Source organism: Odocoileus virginianus, chromosome 6, assembly GCF_023699985.2.
Source record: "Odocoileus virginianus isolate 20LAN1187 ecotype Illinois chromosome 6, Ovbor_1.2, whole genome shotgun sequence".
NCBI lineage: Eukaryota > Metazoa > Chordata > Mammalia > Artiodactyla > Cervidae > Odocoileus > Odocoileus virginianus.
Window position 1 is genome coordinate 67,271,963 of NC_069679.1, and position 21,060 is coordinate 67,293,022.

Genomic DNA, 21,060 nt, shown 5'->3' on the forward strand with positions numbered 1-21,060 from the left:
GGGCATTGCATGTGTGTGCCACACACACAGACACACACAGGTGCTTTAGGTACATGGGCAGTTTTGTTGACTAGTGTCTTTATTAGACGGTTTTTGGCATGGAAACAGTGTCTTGTGGGTGGACCTCCAAATGTCTACATCTGTATGTCTTTTCTCTACAGGTCATCTTTTTGTCCAGAGAAGACTGTTTCAGTTTTCTTTTTGAGAGTTAAACATCTGGTTGCCAGAGTTTAGGGAGCTGAGGGAGAGAAAGAGGCTAAGGTGCAGATGTTGTCTCTCCCAGGATGTAGACTCTTCCTTAAATCTTCCGTTTCAGTTCAATTCAACTACCTCCTCCAGCTCACCCTCTACCTTTGGGTCCAGAACCCCTTTACATCCATTTCATAGGGAATAAACCTCTGAAGTATATGTAAAATGTGGGTAGGATTTAAACACAAGGAGATCAGAAAACCTTCCTGCAAAAAGAATAAAGCAGGAGAATGTAAGCTTGAGTCCCTTTGTAGTGCACCTGAAACTGTCATAGCGTTGTTAATCGACTATACTTCAATATAAAATAAAAAGTTGAAAAAAAGGAAAATGCCAGCTAAGACATGAATTTGGAGGAACAAAACAGAGTGAATGGGAAATAGCCAATAATTCACTTCACTTAGTGCGAAGCACATATGAAGATCTGTATTTGAGAAGAAATGAATGTGGGAACAGAGACTGAAGCTTCAAAAACTCAGAAACCTAGACTTTCTTCTGGAGGCATCGAAGAGCCAGCTTCTGCACACTCATTCGTTAACTTGTTCAGTCAGTTTCTGAGAGCCTGGTAGATCATTACTGGAATTTTAAAAATGAGTTAGATTGGACTACTGCTCTGTGACTTTGACACAGTTCACTATTTTTCATTGGAGGTCTCAACATGGAAAGACTTCATATTTCATATATATAATGTTGGAGCTCACAGATTCTAAGGAGGTTATCAGGCTTGGGAGACTTGATGTTTTTTGAGAGCTGCATTTCTTTCTCCAACAGTGAGACCATTTTGTCAGAGTATGAGAGCTTGGAAATATCTTTTATCTTCTTGTCAGTGAATGTTATTACTTAGAGCACAAATATCACTTCTTCAGGTGGGCCATATGACCAAGGAACCAGGTGGGCCATATGACCAAGAGGCTCGAAAGAACATTATCACTTCATAAATGGAATTAAGTTTGATGTTTAATAGAAATGGCCTTCTAGAATTTTTTGCCATCAACCCAGGACCAAAATACAGGACAAAACTGTTGTGTATTGCCTAGCACTGTGCTCAGTTCTGCAAAGTCCTTTTATGCTGTTGATGATGATAGTGGTGAAAATTTGGAAGTAGTTTTTGCCCACATATGTATGCCATGGTAAAGCAGTTTCCTTCCTTAGCAGTCTAGGAAGAACATTGTTATATTTATAGACCTCAGTTACAAATTCTCTCCATCAGACTATTGGCCTGAGCTTAAAAATATGACATGATTACACAAGCACTCTGGAATTTAGATTAAACAGCATTCAATTTGAAAATCTAATCATATTATCTAAATATCATGAAGTTATAATAGGCTGATTGATAGGGACCAACGGTATCTTTTCCTGGCGCTACATGCCTTTCACTCAGCCAGCCTTTTCCAGCTAAGATGTTGATAAAGGCAACTATAAATCTTAATAGTTGCAGACAGTTTAAAAGCATAGTTCACTGGGTAAGGTCACACCCACTTAAGTGATCTATTTTGTATACTTTTCAAAAATAGGTTAATTAACTTAATAGAAATAATAGGACTCTCGTATTGATGTGCAATTACTACTAAAACAAGTTTTTTCTTTTCTTTTTTTCCAAGTGAACATGATGTTCATGAAATTGAGGACATAATAGCCATGACAAGAACCAGGCTTAGCAAGGCAGGTCATGTTCAGCAAGTATATTTAGGCCCTTTAAAACCCGCCTTTATTCCCGTCCTAGGACATGGGCATAACCTCCACCAAAGCATTTCATTCCTGGCACTGTCCTCTTTCAGTTTTCAGGAGGGATTATTCTTGCTGTTTTGTTTTCCTAATCATTCTCACAGTCGTTTATATAGCCCCTGTTCCCTGAAGGCTCCAACGTGCGTAGGGCGCTCTACGAATTTTGGTCTCTGTTCTTTTTCATCTGAGGCTGTTTTCTTCACTCTTCTAACAAATGATTCATCTGGTACCCTGGGAGAAGCATGGTTTCAGAGGAGGCTGGAGTGAAGGAGGACAAGGGAGGGCCCAGGCCAGAGTCATGTTTGGGACAAGTTATATTATCCTAAAATGGCCTGGTTTCATTTTATTGTTTAGTGCCTGGTTCTAGTTTTCTGCACTCAAAGTGATTTACCCTACTCTAAGATCTCTTGTTGATGGCTTAACCTTCTTATTTTATTATTGGTCACTAACTTTGCATAATTTGATTTTTTCCATGTATTTAGTCCTTAAAATATACCTTATTGTTTTGTATCTTAAATCAAGTGTATGGGTATTTATTATATTATTTTCCAGAACACCTACATATATTGAACATAGCACATTACATTTTAAGGTGTTAATTCCTTCCTTCGATGTGATATCTTATATAATAAACAACTCTCTCTGTGGATATTGCTGAGTCCTCAGGGCTTGAATTCTCTTGTGGCCTAGGCAGTATAAGAGGTAGCTGTTTGGTGGTGTTTAGTTGCTAAATCATGTCTAACTCTTTGTGACCCCATGGACTGTAGCCTGCCAGGCTCCTCTTTCCATGGGATTTCCTAGGCAAGAATACTGGAGTGGGTTGCCATTTCCTTCTTCAGGGGGTCTTCCTGATCCAGGGATTGAAGCCACGTCTCCTGCTTTGGTAGGAGGATTCTTTACTGTCTGAACCACCTGGTTAGTGATATCTGTATATATGAGGGCAGGATGCATTTTGAACCAATGGGCATATTTTGAACTTGAGATGCCGGGTGGATTCCTAGTTTATCTTACGGCTGTACTGTTTTTCCACTTCCTTACACTGCCCTGCCAACACAGCCTTTTCTAAACAGAAACGAATCTTGTTGGTACGTATATGTGAATGTACATGGAAAAGAGCAGGTAATACTTAGCTGGGGTAGAAAGAACCTTTTAACCATCTCCCTGCCTTAGGTTCTTCATTAGAAAAATGCCTTCCTTACAGATGGTTGCAATGACTGTGAAGTTCCGTTTTCAGACTTAGTTTTCTGTTGAGCAATAAAATGGTTCACCTGCAGTGCAGGATGGAACCACCCATCTTGAATATGCCATATTCCTCTGTTTCCTAGGTTAATGTTAGTGGTTTTCCCTCCCCAGCATTCTCTCTGGAGTTTAGCAGCATTCCTTTCTTGAAAGCAAAGACCTCATTTCCTATTTCTTTCATATCCTCTAATTTGCCCAGTACAGGGTCCAATTGAGAACAAGCATTTGTTAAAAACATTTTAGGTAATTAACTAAAAAACGTCTGGCTTGGGTTTCGGAGAGCATGAGAGATTGGGCACGGGAAGTTCTGGCAACGGGAGAATTGAACTCAAAGGGATATCTTTTTTCGTTACTATTTTTCTTTACTAATAAAAGAATTATAAATACCTTGTACATATAAAATTTGGGAGCACAAAATTGTTTTAAAAATGGTTCCGTCTGCTCCTAAATATACACTTAAGATAACTGAAAAAAAGTTGTACACAAATGTTCATAGCATCATTATTTGTAATACCCCCAAAGTGGAAATACCTTAAATATACATCAGTGGATGAATGAATAAATAATATGTGGCATGTCCATACAATGAAATATTATTTGATGGTAAACAGAAATGAAGTACTGTTACATGTTACAATATAGAAAACATTATGCTAAGTGAAAGAAGCCTTTCACCAAAGACTACACATTCTATGATAACATTTTTGTGAAATGTCCAGAACAGGGAAATCTATAGAGACAGAAATTAGGTTAGTGGTTGTTTAGGGATGGGAGTGGGTGGGCTTGTGGATGATAGCTAAAGGGTACAGGATTTCTTTTTGAAGTGATAAAAATGTTATAAAATTTATTGTGGTAATGGTTGCACAACTCAGTGAATATTTTAAAAACGATTGAGAATTTTTCAATGAGTGAATTGTATAGTATGTGAATTATCTCTCAATAAAGCTATTATAAAAAAATTAGTGATCTAAAACCCCATCCTTAAATATCTACTGTTAATAGCATTATATTTCCTTCATCTTTAAATATTAAAATTTTTACACACTTTAGCTCATAGTTTACATAATCTTGTATAGTGTTTTCATTTATCATTTTATCATGATCATTTTCTTATCCCATTAAAAAATTTTTTGTAAACAGACTTTTAATGGCCACAAAATAAATTCCCTCATTGTAGCATAATTTCCATCACTATTCTTCTAGGTGTTGTACATTTAGGTTATATCTCTTTTTCACAATTAGAAGGTTACATTTTGGAAAGACTATGAAAACTTTTATTCTCATTTCTGAGCATAAAGAGTTGAAGTAAAAGAAAAAAAAATGTAGTGAATAATGCCTTCATTGAGTTTTAGACCAAGGTTTCACAAAATAAAAACTTTATGTCTTGGTTTTAGCCTTTGGGTAGAACAAAATAAATTTTCATCAGGAGTCTTTAGAAGAGCAAGCCCCACCAGCCCAGGGAGAGTTTTAGGTCAACATACAGATTAGCTCCTCCTCCAGACCCTGGCAAGTAGCAGAAGTCTCTTGCTTTCCTGCGTTAAGAGGTGGGCAAGTTGTCAGCCTGACTGAGTTCATATCTTTATACAGTAGGTTCTTTTTCCTAAGAGGTTCTACCTAATTTGATCCTTCATCATTTTCTGTTTCTCTGGTGGCTGACAGTATGAAAAAGAAGTAAAAATTTCCAGAGAAGAGTCTTCTCTAGAGAAAAGGATTAAAGTTTTATTCACTGTAAATTTTCATTTTATTATTTTCTAAAGAAAAAATTAAGTGCAGTGTTTTAGGCAGTTATCACCTTTCATCATATTCATCATATCTCATATTCTTATTTTAGGCTGATTAAAATATTTAAAACTTGAACATCTTCATATCATAACTCTGTTTAAATTTGTATATCCACCAGCCAATTTTAGCATGCTCCTTTCCATTATATTCTGTTTAGTCTCTAATTTCAATGTGTACCTTCCCTTCTCCCTTAAATTGTCCAATTCTAATTTGGAAGGGTAAGGAAATGCTTGGTCAGTTGTTGAGAGGAGGGTGTTGATCCTGTGTGTTTTTCTGTCATTTCATTCTTAACCTATTACATGTATTAATACATTTGTCCTGTCCTCACTGCCTTGACCTCTGATCACATTGCGAAGTACAAACATCTTCTGAGGAAGGGAGAGCCAGGCGCTAATGAGCTTGTGCCTTTGTTAGCCAGGGCTCAATTCAGAATTTCTGTTTTCTAACTTGGGGGAATAAGAAGCTTAGCTAGATTAAGAGACTTGCCTAAGTCACATAGCAAAAAGCTGAGATCAGGACTGAGAGCTGTTGCCAAACTCTTCCACTAAAATCTATAAACTTATGGAAGCTCACTCATACAATATATAACTTGGTGTAGGGAAGAAAAATAACTATGTATCCAGGTTGAACTGATCTCTCTCAAATTTCAAGTGAAGAAAGACCCTTAAAGGAAGAATTTAAGAGAATTAAAATGATGTGAACCTGAACCATGGTTCCTTTCTCATTCAATTATTTCCTTTTAACCACTGATGGCTTTTTGTGCTTGGCTGGGTATGTTTTCAGCTAGTCAAGCCTATGTTATGAAAGAGAAATAAGACACTTAATCCTGTGAATGATTAACCTGCATTGGCCTCCCTCCCCAGTAGCTTGCCCTTCCTGTATTGTAGTCTGTTTACTCACTTCTGAGCCAAATCTCCAAGGTCTCTTCTTATTGAGTGTAGGGCCATCTGGATCAGGAGTAGGGCCTTGCCTTTGTTTTATTCTGAAGATGATGTGACTGATTATACAGCTCCAGGCATTTGCATTTTTCAAAGGAATTTTTAAGTTTATTGCTTGCAAAAACCCAGTTACAGTAAAATATAATTTAAAAAAGTTTACAGATGAGGAAGTTGAAGCCAGGAAGTTTTGACTTTGCTAAAAAAGTTCCCCAACAAGTCAGTGGCAGAATTCAAATGGGTGTACACTCATATACTTAGTTTAGTGTCTAATTTGTTGAGGTGTATTTTTTTATTCTTATTTATAAAGCCAAGTAAAGCTGGCTTGAGTTATTTGTAGTTAATAAGTTTTTGTGTTTGACCTGTTGCTATTGAAACCCAGGTCAGGCTTAAAGATGGAGTTATATTCTCTGCATTCTTGGCAAAAAGCTGTTTGCTACTTTGTCATACTGTCTGAGAGAGAAACTCAACCTGAGAACCAAAAATTTATTCTCCAAGACAGCTGTCAGTAGGTTCAGTGAGACCTAGGGAATAACCTTTGGGCTATAGGTTTTCCTTCTGTGAACTGGAAGGCCTAATCAGGCTCCTAGAGGTGACAAGAACAGACTGTTTACTCAGTGATTTAGATTCCAGGGCTTGGGCACTTTTAATGGGATAAGAATCCCATGGAATATGAGTAATTTTGTGTGAAGGTCTCTAGAACTTAGTCCAGGGGCATAGACTCTTAGTTCCTTAGTAAAGGGAACTAAAGAGAAATGACTTTCCATTGTCATAATGAAAAGCAGTAGCAGAGAGAAGCCATATTTCCTGGCTTCTTTCCTTGGGCTGTAACCACTAGACTGCATAGATAAATATTTACTCAAGGAAGAATGCATAGCACTGAAGGAGCAAAGTCTTAAAATGGGTAAAATATACAAAATACTCCAACGTAGGTTATTATATTGACATCTGTGGCCACATACTGGTCCATGAAGGGGAAAGTTCTAGCCACTGAAACCTCAACCACTAGAAACTTACTCTGCAGGGCATCTTTGTAATTATGGCACTGACTAGCCCATGTTAATTAGCAACCCCTATTAATTCCTCATTTCAGTTCAGTTCAGTCACTCAGTTGTGTCCAACTCTTTGCGACCCCATGGACTGTAGCATGCCAGGCTTACCTGTTCATCATCAACTCCCAGAGCTTACTCAAACTACTCCTCCTGTTATTTTCCTAATGATCCTTAAATATTTTGCTATCTTCTTACTCTGCACATTTAGCCTTTGGTGGAGGCGCTGGTGAGTTCTACTTTCTGGTAGATTTGAGAGTCCAGATAGTCAAGAAAGAAAGAATAACAATAAGAAAGAGAGAGGAAAAAAAAAAGACACATCAATTTGACTAAGACAAGGATATAGTGTTGATGGCCCTCAGTGACCCCAAGCTAAGATCAGAGCAACTTGGATTTAGTGTTAAAAGCTCTTTAATGGAAGCTGTTTAAAAATAAAGCATATGAACCTAAGACAAGCTATGTTGGAAAGAGGGAACAATGCTGGAGCAAAGTCCAAGAGCTTGTGGTGAGACTGCATCCAGTGGGGCCGAGACTAGGAGTGTTGGCTTGGATCAAGGTTAGTGACTAAAATGCTCTTCTCCATGATAATCACATGACTAACTCCCTTAACCTCTGCATTCTTTACTTAAATATCATCTTGTCAATGAGACGTACACATCTATTCTGACCCATCTATTTGAACTTGCAGTGAATAGGGTGAGTTAATTAAACCTCATGTTGATTAATCCTGCATTACACAAGAAAATTTAATGCTATAGATGGTTGAGCTCCATGGTATTATAATCCTCGTCTCGCTTTTTAGTTTAATGCTCCTTGAAAATACTGGTATTCAATTAGTGTAAATATTAAAAATTATTTGCCCATGAGAAAGGAACAGGATGTTTGCTCCCTTTCTCCAGCCATACTTTGAATCCTGGTGATCAAGATTTTCCTGAAAGATTAAAAATGAAATAAAGCAATCCATTGATTTAGTTACATGATCTTTTTGTATACTAATATACTATATTTTGTCATTTCATTTTTTTCTTCTCCATGTTTTTTAATTTTTTTTCCTATCCAATGGAAACTCACAATCTCAAACTCCTTTTTCATCCCTTTGCTGTCAGTGGTAAGGGAGAGCTCAAGATGCTTTTGCTGAACTTAAATGTAGTTGAAATGTTTATAATCAAAGTAAAGCATACCAGTGGAGAAGGAAATGGCAACCCACTCCGCTATTCTTGCCTGGAGAATTCCATGGACAAAGGAGGCTGGCAGGCTACAGTCCACGGGGTCACAAAGAGTCAGACACGACTGAGCGACTATCACAGAGCATACCAAAGAGGCACAGTATTTGAGTTTCATAAGTCATGTAGGGTAATTTAAGTATTAAATGCATCAGACAGCTTATTTCCACTTTCTTCATGATAGGCGTAGCTTAAAAAGACTTGGTAGATGTTCTTGTTCATGGCCTTCCCACCTGTGTTTGGGATGAGCTCATCATGGTTTATAAACATAGCTGACATGAAGTAGTCTTTAAATGGAATACAACTAAAAAACACCTATTTTGGGTTGTATCAGGTGAGCTATTGCTGACTCACCCTGTGACGCTTTTCAGTCTAAATCATTGCTGGGGCTTGATACGAAGTGTGCCAGTGCTCACCAGTAAGACCAGAGTTCTTTTATGGTTCCTAAATCAAATTCAAGTTCTGAAATTTATGGTGTCTGTTTAAATTCCAGGTGGCTGAGATAAGTTCTCAGTTAACATTTACACATTGGATCATCATCTTCTAGTAAATTCATGGTATCGATAGAAAATGTATGGATTCGTCTGACCTAGGTTCAAATCTTTCTTCTGCTACCTATTCTGTTGGGTAAACCTCTTTGTGCCTCCACTTCCTCATCTGAAAATCTGACAGTTCAAAGATGATGGCTTCATGATTCTTGACTACACATTCACTTTTTAGAATAGTTACAAAGAATTTGCAGTATCTGTCATTGAGGTTTTACCCGTTTTCCCTTCCTTTGTTCTTCGATTGCAGTAACTGATATAGCAGCCTGCTTACTGCAGTCATCAGGAAATTGCTAGTCCTGTGCTCTCATTGACTGGCTCCTCTTGGTGAGCTGGGGCTCCATTTGGGTGTTGTGTTCTTTTTGTTGTTCAGTCGCTCAGTCATGTCCAACTCTTTACGGCCCCAGGGACTGCAGCATGCAGGTACCCCTGTCCTTCACTGTCTCCCAGAGTTTGCTCAGATTCATGTCTGTTGAGTCACTGATGCTATCTAACCATCTCATCCTCTGCCGCCCACTTCTTCTTTTGCCTTCATTCTTGCTCAGCATTAGAGTCTCTGGCAATGAGTTTACTCTTCGCTTCAGGTGGCCAAAGTATTGGAGCTTCAGCTTCAGCATCAGTCCTTCCAATGAATATTCAGGGTTGATTTCCTTTAATATTGGCTAGTTTGATCTCCTTGTAGTCCAAGGGACTCTCAGGAGTCTCCTCCAGCACCACAATTCAAGAGCGTCCATCTTTCGCATTCAGCCTTCTTTATGGTCCAGCCCTCACATCCATACATGACTACTGGAAAAACCATAGCTTTGACTATATGGACCTTTGTTGGCAAAGTGATGTCTCTGCTTTTTAATATGTTGTCTATGTTTGTCATAGCTTTTCTTCCAAGGAGCAAGGGTCTTTTAATTTCATGGCTGTGTGTTCTATTAACTGCATTCTGAGTGTGTGTTGACTTGCCAGTCTATCTAGTCCTTAACTCTGGGAGATGAAGAGACAGATTTTGTTTCTTAGGTGTATGCGTTTTGAGAAACATCAGCTCATACTTCCCTACTTTGCTGGGACTTTGCATGAAGGGTAGAAAATGAAAACTAGAGGTTAAGTCACTTATTCAAGATCCACAAGAGTAAACAGGGAAATTCAAACACAGGTCCAACTAGTTTCAAAACATGCACTCTTAGCTCTCAAATACTTGGTCATTTCTAAAAATAATGTAATACAATCTAGTGGTGAAATAGTGAATCAGGAAATTAAGATTTCACTTCTCAGTTTCACCATTGGCTTTACCTCGGCAACTCAATTATCCTTTGATAATTTGTCCATAAGGATAGTGAGAAATGTAATGTCTGTAGCATTAAAAGCTAAAACAAAATAGCATCAATAAAGACTTTCAGTCTCCAGAGAGGATGAACACTGCATGAATTTATAGTTGTTAATGTTTCATATTGAAGACTTCTGAACACATCCATTTTAAATACAAAAAGGTAAACTTTGAACCATGAATATCCAGATTCTGGGAATCACATGGTAACCAACCTTGAAATAGTTATAACAGTGCCCAAACAGGGTAGGCTAACAGAGCAATGTCACCCAGGTAACTCCCAGAGAAGGCTGCTGGATTGTTTCAGTTAGCAGCAGGAGTATGCATTTCTTGGGCCCAGAACATATTAATCAACTGCCCTGTGCCAAGACTTGAGTTCTGTTTTTTCACTAGAGACCTGTTCTAAATCACTTTGTTCATAATATTGTCATCAAGTTTGCCATCCACAGTTGAGGCATGTCACGAAATGAGCAAAGGAGCTTTTTTCTCCCAAGCTATAACTACAAGAATGAGCTAAGAAAGATAATTTTGAGGATTTAGACTTGTTTCTGTGAAAGCTTATTCTTCTGGACTCTAGAATGCCACCGAGTGTACATTGCCACATCTCCCTTCAAGGGCAAACAGCATGTAATGCTACAGACAGACAAACTCAGTGATGTTTCTCCTGGAAACCTTTAAAAGTACCACCTTTTCCTGGATGCCGGAAAGACCCTCAGCCCACCAGCAGCTGCCTCTGTTTATGCACGTGTGTGCACATAAAGGCACTTACGTTCTTGTTTTTAGAGAAGGGTCTTTTTTTTTTTTTTTTTTTCAGAATGATCTTGTGTTTTAGAAAGATCCTGTTGCTGCCCATTACCAGAGTAATCTAATTATGTATGCTTTACTGATTCCCATCTAGCAATATCCATTTTTCAAGTGTAACTAGGTTTCTTCAATGGTTCTTTAAAAACATATGATCCATCACAAGTAGTTATCATTTCACTTAGAGCTGAAGTCCTTTCATAAGGAGAAAATATAAAATTGTTTTAATTTTGGCATTATCATTGAAGTTTCTCCAAACAATTCTAAATTGATTTGAGAGAGTGTGAGAAAAGGAAAGAGAAAGGAGGAGGGAAAGGGAGAGGGGAAGCAAAAGGGAGAGAGAATGAGAGGGAAGAAATGGAAATGAAAGGTAATGAAGCTTACAAAAAAAAACCCCACAATTTAGCTGAAACTCCTAGCAACACATATAAATAAGGTTAGTTTAAGAAAGCCTTCCAAGGGTTAAAAGAATTGAACTGTCCAGCCTAAAGATTCAAAGCTTCTGACCTTTGACCAACCTTTCACCTGGTCTTCTCTATTGTTCCTTGAGTCACTGTTGAGATGACCAAGATGTCTAGGGGCTGAGAATACTTTAAAGAAAGTTGCCTTGCTGGAGAACGTTTTCCTCCTCAGGTATCTTTATCATGTGCTCAATGCACATGACCTTGACATTACCTGAAAGGGGCCGCTCATCCAAGTGGGTAGAGCACCAGATCATTCAGCACTGCTTTCATTCATTAAGGCACTTTTCTAGCATTGGGCTGGTGACAAGAATCAGGGTCTTCTCCTCCTTTTCTCACCCTCCCTCCCTGCCCTGAAGCTGTTTTGACAACAGTAAGCATAAACTGGAAACCCATATCTCTTTGCAAAGACCTGGAATCAATTAATTGATAGGTAGCTTTTTAGTATTTAACTTTGGACTCATTTATCAAAGTCTAACTAAGACTCTTTCCTGGTGATCCAATTAATTGGAATATGCTTTCTAAAGCTGTTGGAGAGAATATCACTGTTTTATATGCTTTATTGTTACCACTTTCCATGTTGTAGTGTGCTATACACACTTTCTTCTGTCATCATTTCCCTGCCTATACTGTCGGTTTCATGAATGACAAAATGGGGTTAGTACTTGACCATAATCATGTGAGGAGCTGGCATTGGAGATTGGATTAAGATTTCGGTCATCCAAGTAATTAAACTGCTACACACAGCTTATTTAATCACATTCCTTTCCAAATCCTTCTTTGTTAAAAGTTGGAAGGTTGGGCTATTTTATTTTCTCTTATTCCTATAAGTCAACCAAGGAATTTCTAGGCTGCATCTGGACTTCTTCCCAGTCCTGGCCCATAGCTAACATATGGGAAATTGGCAGAATGTAGGGTCAAGAGAGAAAGGAGTTCTCAATAAAGCACCATGAAAGCTTTCCCCACACTAACACATCTATTTCAGTGCTCCTATTTTGTGTGGCTGGCAAGTGATGTTGTTTGGGTTTTAAAAAAATCAGTTTGCCCAATTTTTTCAGGCAGACACAAGACAGGATTCTTTGAGGTCAGAACTCGGGCAAAGTATTTGGTTCTGTTGAAGAAGTTGAAATAAAGGGCACTTTGAATGAGATGCATAGATGAAAATGTTGCTCTGGTCTGAATCACAGAGAATGCCAAGTGTGTGTTTGTCAAAGTATTGTGGGAGTATATTAGGCATTTTGGACATAGAAGCAGGTGAGATTCGTGCCACCTTCTTGCAAAGTACAGTAAAACCCCTTCTTCCTTCATTAATATTTCTTCCTTTGAAGATAAAGGAGCTACTTCCAGTATGTGTTAGCATTCCTTTTATCATTAAATTACTGTTTATTGGTATGTGATTTCCTTGTTACTCTAGAATGTGGTAGATTCTCCTCATATATAATCCCTGGATTACAGGCTTTGTTTTTAGGATAAGGCTCTGTTATTTATTTATTTATTTTTCCTTTCTTGGCAAGAATCTGCTTGGGGATAAGACAGATTTCATTCAGCAAATTAAAAATAAATATTTAAATTATTTTTTTCTTCACCTAAAAATTTCAAAGCACTTGTAGCTAATATTACCGTCAGATCAATCCAAAGAGATAAATATATATATTTTATCTCTGACCTAGAGATAGGAAATTAAAGTACAGAATAGTAAAGGCCTAGTTTCACTTACTAGGTTGTACTTACTAAGTTCTCAATGAATGTTTGGAGCTTACTGAATGGTAGGTTTCTCTCTGGTATTAGTCTAGAGCAATACTTTACAACCTTTCTATGCCATGATACACAAAAATGGGTACTAATTACTCTATGGTACCTGGAATATTTTTTTCAAAGGACATCTCTAGTGATAACATAATTTAGATAGGAGAACAACTTGAAAAATATTATGCTATATTATTATTGTATGTGTTGGGAGTAATACTGCCAAAGGGCTCACGCATTAGAGTGCTCATCTGTGACACGGGTAAACAGAAAACGCATCCTTCACACCATAGGAATGTTATGCCAAACAGGCTAAAGATACAAATGGCTTACAAGGAGCCACAAAGACTAGGATTTCAGCCAGTTCAGGTCTTACTTCAAGACAATTGATTCCTTTACAAATGGTAGACAATGTCTGTGTGTGTATTCCTCCAAGGCATTCTGTGACTAGAGCTGGGCCTTTGACACCAACAGTTTCTCAGTTCTGAAGAACATGTATAGGCCAGAGCATTGCCTAACTCAAATGGTCATCCTTAGTACTCTTGCCTGGGAAGTCCCATAGACAGAGGAGCTTGGTGGGCTACAGTCCACAGAGTCACAAAGAGTTGGACATGATTTAGCGACTGAGCAACAACAACAGTCAAGGAAAGGAGTTTCAGCACCTGTTACCTTAAAATATGCCAAATTTGGGTAGATTCTGAACCATCACCTGCATTTTTAGAGTATTTAGTTTGATGGAGTACAAAGTATCTAGAGCGCTCCACCCCATTCATCTTTATTTTGCCCTTGACTAATACTTTGCCCAAACTTGTTTATCCTATAGCATACTTACAAGTACCTCCATTTGCCTTTGCTCACTGTCCTTTGCAAGTAGCAGCTCATCTGTCCACTGATCCATGAGGCTGTACTGGTAACAGTACATTACTACACTGTACGATTAGAGGGGACCAGTTAGAGGAGTAATCTTTTTAAGAAAAGTACTCCGCATTGGTAATGGAAGTATCATCATGTTCATCATCATGCATTATGACATTTTAGACACTGTTATAACCTCATGTATTGATCCTTTAAAAAAACATTTTAGGTGGACATGAGTTTGAGCAAGCTCCGGGAGTTGGTGATGGACAGGGAAGCCTGGTGTATTGTAGTCCATGGGGTTGCAAAGAGTTGGACACGTCTGAGCGGCTGAACTGAACTGAAATGAACTGATAGTTGATTTACATTGTTGTGCTTATTTCTGCTGTACTGCAAAGTGATTCAGTTATACATACCTGTATTCTTTCTCATATTCTTTTCCATTATGATTTATCACAGGAAGTTGAATATAGTTCCCTGTGCCGTACAGTAGGACTTTTTGAATTAATCCATCCTGTATGTGCTACTTTGCATCTGCTAATCCCACACTTCCAATCCTCTGCTCCCCCATCTCGCCTCTCTCTTGGCAGCCACAAGTCTCTCCATGTCTGTGAGTCTTTGTTTCACAGATACGCTCACTTGTGTCATATTTTAGATTCTGATAGAAGTGATGTCATATTGTGTTTGTCTTTCTCTTTCTGATTTACTTCTCTTAGTGTGATAAACTCTAGGGCCATCCATTGTTTCATTCTTTTAGACAGCTGAGTAATACTCCACTGTATGTGTGTATCTTCTCTATTCATTCATCTGTTGACAGACATTTATTTCTTTTTAATTTTTTAAATTAATTAATTTATTTTAATTGGAGGCTAATTACTTTACAATATTTTTGTAGTGGTTTTTGCCATACATTGACATGAGTCAGCCATGGGTGTACATGTGTTCCCCATCCTGAACCCCCCTCCCACCTGCCTCCCCATCCCATCCCTCGGGGTCATCCCAGTGCACCAGCCCTGAGCACCCTGTCTCAGGCCTAGAACCTGGACTGGCGACCTGACAGACATTCAGGTTGTTTCCAGGTCTTGTATTGTAAATAGTGCTGCTGTGAACATAGGGGTGCATGTATCTTTTGGAATTATAGTTTTCTCTGGGTATATGCTGAGGAGCGGGATTGCTATGTCCTATGGTAACTATTTTCAGTTTTATGAAGCATTATGTTTTCTATAGTGTGTTTTTCAACAATGTCTTTTCTCCACAGCCTCTCTAACATTTAATATTTGTAGACTTTTTAATCATAGTCATTCTGACCAATGTGAGGTGATACCTCATTGTAGTTTTGATTTGCATTTCTCTAATAATTTGCGATGATGACCGTCTTTTCATATGCCTATTGGCTGTCTGTATGTCTCTTTAGAGAAGTATCTGTTTAGTTCTTCTGCCGATTTTTCACTTAGCTTGTATTTTTGTTATTGAATTATATGAGCTGTTTTTATCATATATTTGATCTTTACAACTCTACAAGGTTGCTGGCATCATTATCCTCATTTTACAAATTAGGAAACTGAAGCAAAGAGAGGCTGAGTAACTTTTCCAAGGGCATACAGGTCATGAATTTGCAGAGCCTAGAACATTTAACTCCAGAGGCCCTGGCCTTATGCACTATTTCTTCTTTAAGTAGATGGGAGTGGAGAGAGATACCTTAGGGAGTAGATGCAGAGAATACTAGATAATCACAGTGGTGGGGTGAGCCCTTATGCTGAGTTACATACTTCAAGAGGTAAGGAAAAGATGGGGAAATGTGGAAAGACAAAAGTGTTTTTTTTCTAGATGAGAGTAGCCATGTGGCCATCATGGTGAAGTTGGATCCTGTCTGATGTCTACTATGAGCATTCCTGTCCATATACATTGGGAGCACTAAGATGGGGAAGTGGCAAGACAAGCCAGCATCACCTCCATGAGGCTGGAGAGGAAAGGGAGGCAAACAGTAGAAGTGGCTTGTATTTAGGTTAGCAGACAACCTAATGTGAAAACTCACTTATTATTACATCAACGTTTGGATGCTCTTTGAAAGGCTTCTGGGAGGGGTATGAGAGTGATTTGAGGGTGGGTTTTGGTCTTGACCCTGTGCCACAGCAAACAAAATGAAACTCTCCTTGAGCTCAAGGTAATCAAGATGAAAGTGTGTTTACATAGATGAGCAGTGGGATTTATCCTGTGACTCTGGAAGGTAATCCCAGGGTTCAGCGCTCTGTGAATACCATGCCGTGTTCCTAAGCTGGTAAATTACTGTGAGCTTTTATGAGAATGGATTGTGGGAAGCATCTAGATGAAATTCAGCCTGTTTCACCTCAAGTCCAGGGCCCACTAATGCACTCCAGGTGTGCAGGCTGCCCAGGCTTTCTGCCTTGGAAGCCTCAAAGAAGAACTTTCATCCCACAAGGGAAGCTTTGAAGAATACCAAGGGCCTTTCTATCTCTCCTTGTTTTTTTGTATTCTGTCTGCCCACATTTGGTAATTGGAGATATTTGTGGTGTTAAAGCCGGACTTGTTCCTTCTCAGCCTGCCCCTCCAACAGTGAAATTTTAAGCCTGTGGCTTCAATTGTGCACAGCAGTGATTTCTTTGCAGTGTCCCTCAGATGTAAAAGGAGAACGGCTGAAATTCTAGAAAGGGGGATATAGGAAATCACCAAACAATTTTCCACGTCTATAGATCCTTTCATCTGAGGGCAAAAGAAGCTGGAAAGGGTCCCTCCAAGAGAACTGGCGGGGGTTGGGGGCACAATTTAAAACTCCCTGGTTATGGGCTAAGGAACTAAAGATCAAAGGACTCTGTCCTCAGAATTACACAGTGAGTCACTGGAAAAACTCTGAGTAAAAGTCAGGCATCCTGTTCTCCAATCTTATATGGCTAATAAGTACAATTGACTTTAAACAGTACGTTTATTTTTTTCATTTAGATCCAATACCTTCCTAAAGAATATAATTATATGTGCATTATAGCTGAAGAATTTCAAGCCCTGGGGCAGTCTGAGGGATTTTGCTGTGATGATACAGTGGTTGAAGGGAAAAGGGACTTGAGAAGCCTTGTGTCTATTGTGTGGTCCCTGTGCTCTCCTGGGTTGTTGGCCCCCCTTACAAACCACTGCCATTATTCAGGCCATCTTGTGGCTTCCATTTAGAAGTTCTCCTTTAGGAGAGATTTTTCCAAAGCTAAATTAACAGCTATGAACTGTATTGGATAAGTCTGTGATTTCCTTTTTCCAGTTTTGACTGCTGTAAGCATTTCAGTCTGTTGCCCACTAGTTCAGATCAGCATGTCGGTTTCAACTTTATCTCCAAATGCAGTGCTTTCTCATAATATGACAAATGTGTTTGTAGATTTGAGGGCATCAGAGTTTGCTTGAACAGGGACTGTATAAGTTCTGTGAATATTTTAATATCCCATTTAATTTGGATTCTTTTTTCATAGGTCCTCTTTTTTAAAAATATTTTTGGCCTCAATGGCATGTGGGATCTTAGTTCCCTGACCAGGGATCGAACCCTAGCCCCTTGCACTGGACGCCCAGAGTCTTAATCGCTGGACCACCAGGGAAGTCCTCACATGTCCTCTCGATGTATGTCAGTTTCTGATGATGGGTGATCTGGCTTGAAGGTCTGGTGACTTGAAGTGCAGGTGGCTAATATGTGTGTGTGCCCATGTGAAATGTCCATGTGGTAAAACTGAGCCAGAGATGTTAATCTTCTCGCTAACTGCCAGAAGCTGGAAGCAAACATCCACTGCAGAGATGAGTTCTAAGTATCTTTCCCAAGCATGTTCTAAGAGACCACCTCCTGGGGAAAATGTTGCGGGCTTTGCCTCTTTGTTTCTTGGAGATTTAAAGAGCATTGGCTGTCTGACTGTACCTAGATTGGTGAGACACGGGGCTGTCACCTTTGGGGTCATCCAGGAAGTGTATTAGAGTCAAAGAGACTTTTGCAAATCCCTTGAGACGCGTACAGATATAAAGGTAGCAAGGACATAGTGAAAAGAGCATGAACTTTGCAGTGAGACAGATTAGGGCTTAATGCAGGCTGCACCACTTCCTGGTTGTGTAACTTTCAGTTAATTACTTAATTGCTATGACCTTGATTTCTTCTTTCATGAAAATGAGAATAACAATAAGTACCACCCAGATTTGTTGTGAGATTTAACCAAGAATAAATATGTGAAAGTTTCTAGGATATGGTAGAGTTTCTCTAAATATTAGTTTTATTTTACCTCTGTCATAGCCCCCTTCTCACTCTATCCTCACATGACCAGCAAGAAGAAAAGAAAACTCTTGTGTTTCTTCTTGTAAGGTCACTAATCCCTTCATGAGGGTTCTATTCTCATGACCTAATTACCTCCCAAAGGCCCCATCACTATCACGTTGGGAATTAGAGTTTCAATATGTGAATTTTGGGGGGACATAAATATGCCCCCTCCAATTCATACCACTTTCCCTTTCTCCCTTTTGCATATCTGATTTGGAAAATCTATATACTATCAGTTCAATTCAGTTAAGTTGCTCAGCTGTGTCCAACTCTTTGCAACCTCTTGGACTGCAGCACACCAGGCTTCCCTGTTCATCACCAACTCCTAGAGCTTGCTCAAATTCATGCCCATCAAGTTGTTGATGCCATCCAATCATCTCATCCTCTGTAATCCTCTTCTCCTGCCTTCAGTCTTTGACAGCATCAGGCTCTTTTCAAATGAGTCAGTTCTTTGCCAAGTATTAGAGTTTCAGCTTCAACATCAGTCCTTCCAATGAATAGCCAGGATTGATCTCCTTTAATATTGACTGATTGGGTCTCCTTGTAGTCCAAGGGACTCTCAAGAGTCTTCTCCAACACGACAGTTAAAAAGCATCAATTCTTCAGTGCTCAGCTTTCTTTATAGTCCAATTGTCACATCCATACATGACTACTAGAAAAACGATAGCTTTGACTAGACTGCAGAAGGAAATGGCAACCCACTCCAGTGTTCCTGCCTGGAGAATCCCAGGGACGGTGGAGCCTAGTGGGCTGCTAGTGGGTCGCACAGAGTTGGACATGACTGAAGCAACTTAGAAGCTGCAGCAGCAGCAGCAGCAGCAGCAGACTAGACGAACCTTTGTTGGCAAAGTAATGTCTCTGCTTTTTAATATGCTGTCTAGGCTGGTCATAGCTTGTCTTCCAAGGAGCAAGGCTACAATCACCAGCTGCAGTGATATTGGAGCCCAAGAAAATAAAAGTCTCTCACTGTTTCCATTGTTTTCCCCATCTATTTGCCAAGTGATGAGACTGGATGCCATGATCTTAGTTTTTTGAATGTTGAATTTTAAGCCAGCTTTTTCACTCTCCTCTTTCGCTTTCATCAAGAGGCTCCTCAGTTCCTCTTCACTTTCTGCCATAAGGGTGGTGTCATCTGCATATCTGAGGTTATTGATATTTTTCCCAGCAATCTTGATTCCAGCTTGAGCTTCATTCAGCCCAGCATTTCACATTGGACTCTGCACATATGTTAGATAAGGAGGGTGACAATATACAGCCTTGACATACTCCTTTCCCAATTTTGAACCAGTCCATTGTTCCATGTCCAGTTCTAACTGTTGCTTCTTGACCTGCATACAGATTTCTCAGGAGGCAGATAAGGTGGTCTGATATTCCCATGTCTTGAAGAATTTTCCATAGTGTGTTGTGATCCACACAGTCAAAGGCTTTGGTGTAGTAAATAAACAGAAGTAGATGTTTTTCTGGAACTCTCTTGCCTTTTCTATGATCCAGCGGTTGTTGGCAATTTGATCTCTGGTTCCTCTGCCTTTTCTAAATCCAGCTTGAACATCTGGAAGTCCTTGGTTCACGTACTGTTGAAGCCTAGCTTGGAGAATTTTGAGCATTACTTTGCTAGCGTGTGAGATGACTGCTATTGTGTAGTAGTTTGAACATTTTTTGTCATTGCCTTTATTTGGGATTGGAATGAAAACTGACCTTTTCCAGTCCTATGGCCACTGCTGGGTTTTCCAAATTTGCTAACATATTGAGTGCAGCACTTTCACAGCATCATCTTTTAGGATTTGAAATAGCTCAACTGGAATTCCACCATCTCTACTAGATTTGTGTGTAGAGATGCTTCCTAAAGCCCAACTTGACTTTGCATTCCAAGATGTCTGGCTCTAGGTGAGTGATCACACCATCGTGGTTATCTGAGTCATGAAGATCTTTTTTGTATAGTTCTTCTGTGTGTTCTTGCCACCTCTTCTTAATATCTTCTGTTTCTGTTAGGTCCATGCTGTTTCTGTCCTTTACTATGCCCATCTTGCATGAAATGTTCCCTTGGTATCTCTAATTCTCTTGAAGAGATCTCTAGTCTTTCCCATTCTATTGTTTTCCTCTGTTTCTTTGCATTGATTACTGAGGAAAACTTTCTTATCTCTCCTTGCTTTTCTTGTAACTCTGCCTTCAGATGGGTATATTTTTCCTTTTCTCCTTTGCCTTTCCCTTCTCTTCTTTTCACAGCTATTTGTAAGGCCTCCTCAGACAACCATTTTGCCTTTTTGCATTTCTTTTTCTATATGCTATAATTGATTTTAATTATGCTTTTTTCACCATAAAATGTGATCAAAGTCTTCTCAAAACTTGATTGGATGTTTGGATTTCATTGCAGCTTTTCATGATTTGCTTATAACATATGTATGATTCTATCTATCATTTGACTTTCTTAACCTATGTCAAATTCAGAGTATGAATTCACTGACAAGAAAGCATTCAATGTGCTGTTAGCACTTTCCTCTCAAAGTCTGGTCAGCAGTTAATGGCCCTAGATTGAGGAAGACAGGCTCATCCACGACTATGGCAGGGTCTGGCCTTGCCCACAGGGCCTATTTGATTTGTCACCTAACACAATTTTCATATATAAACTCCTAAATCTCAATGACTCAGTAAATTCAAATTTATTTCTTGCTTCCATCAAATTTAATTAGATGTTCTTAGTTGGTGGAAAGCTCTTCTCCAAGTAGAAATTCCTTCCACTTTGTAGCTCAGTCATTTTCAACAAGTGACTTCCAAAGTCACTTTGGAAGAAGAAAGCACATGAAGATTTGCAAATGGGAGGTTTTTAGAGGTCAACCCTGGAAG

General features: G+C 39.1%; 1 protein-coding gene across 5 annotated transcripts in view; it reads left to right on the forward strand.

Moving 5' to 3' along the window:
- Positions 1 to 21,060, forward strand: part of RAD51B (RAD51 paralog B) — a 628,595-nt gene that overhangs the window by 305,697 nt on the left and 301,838 nt on the right. The gene's annotated exons all lie outside the window — the stretch shown is intronic.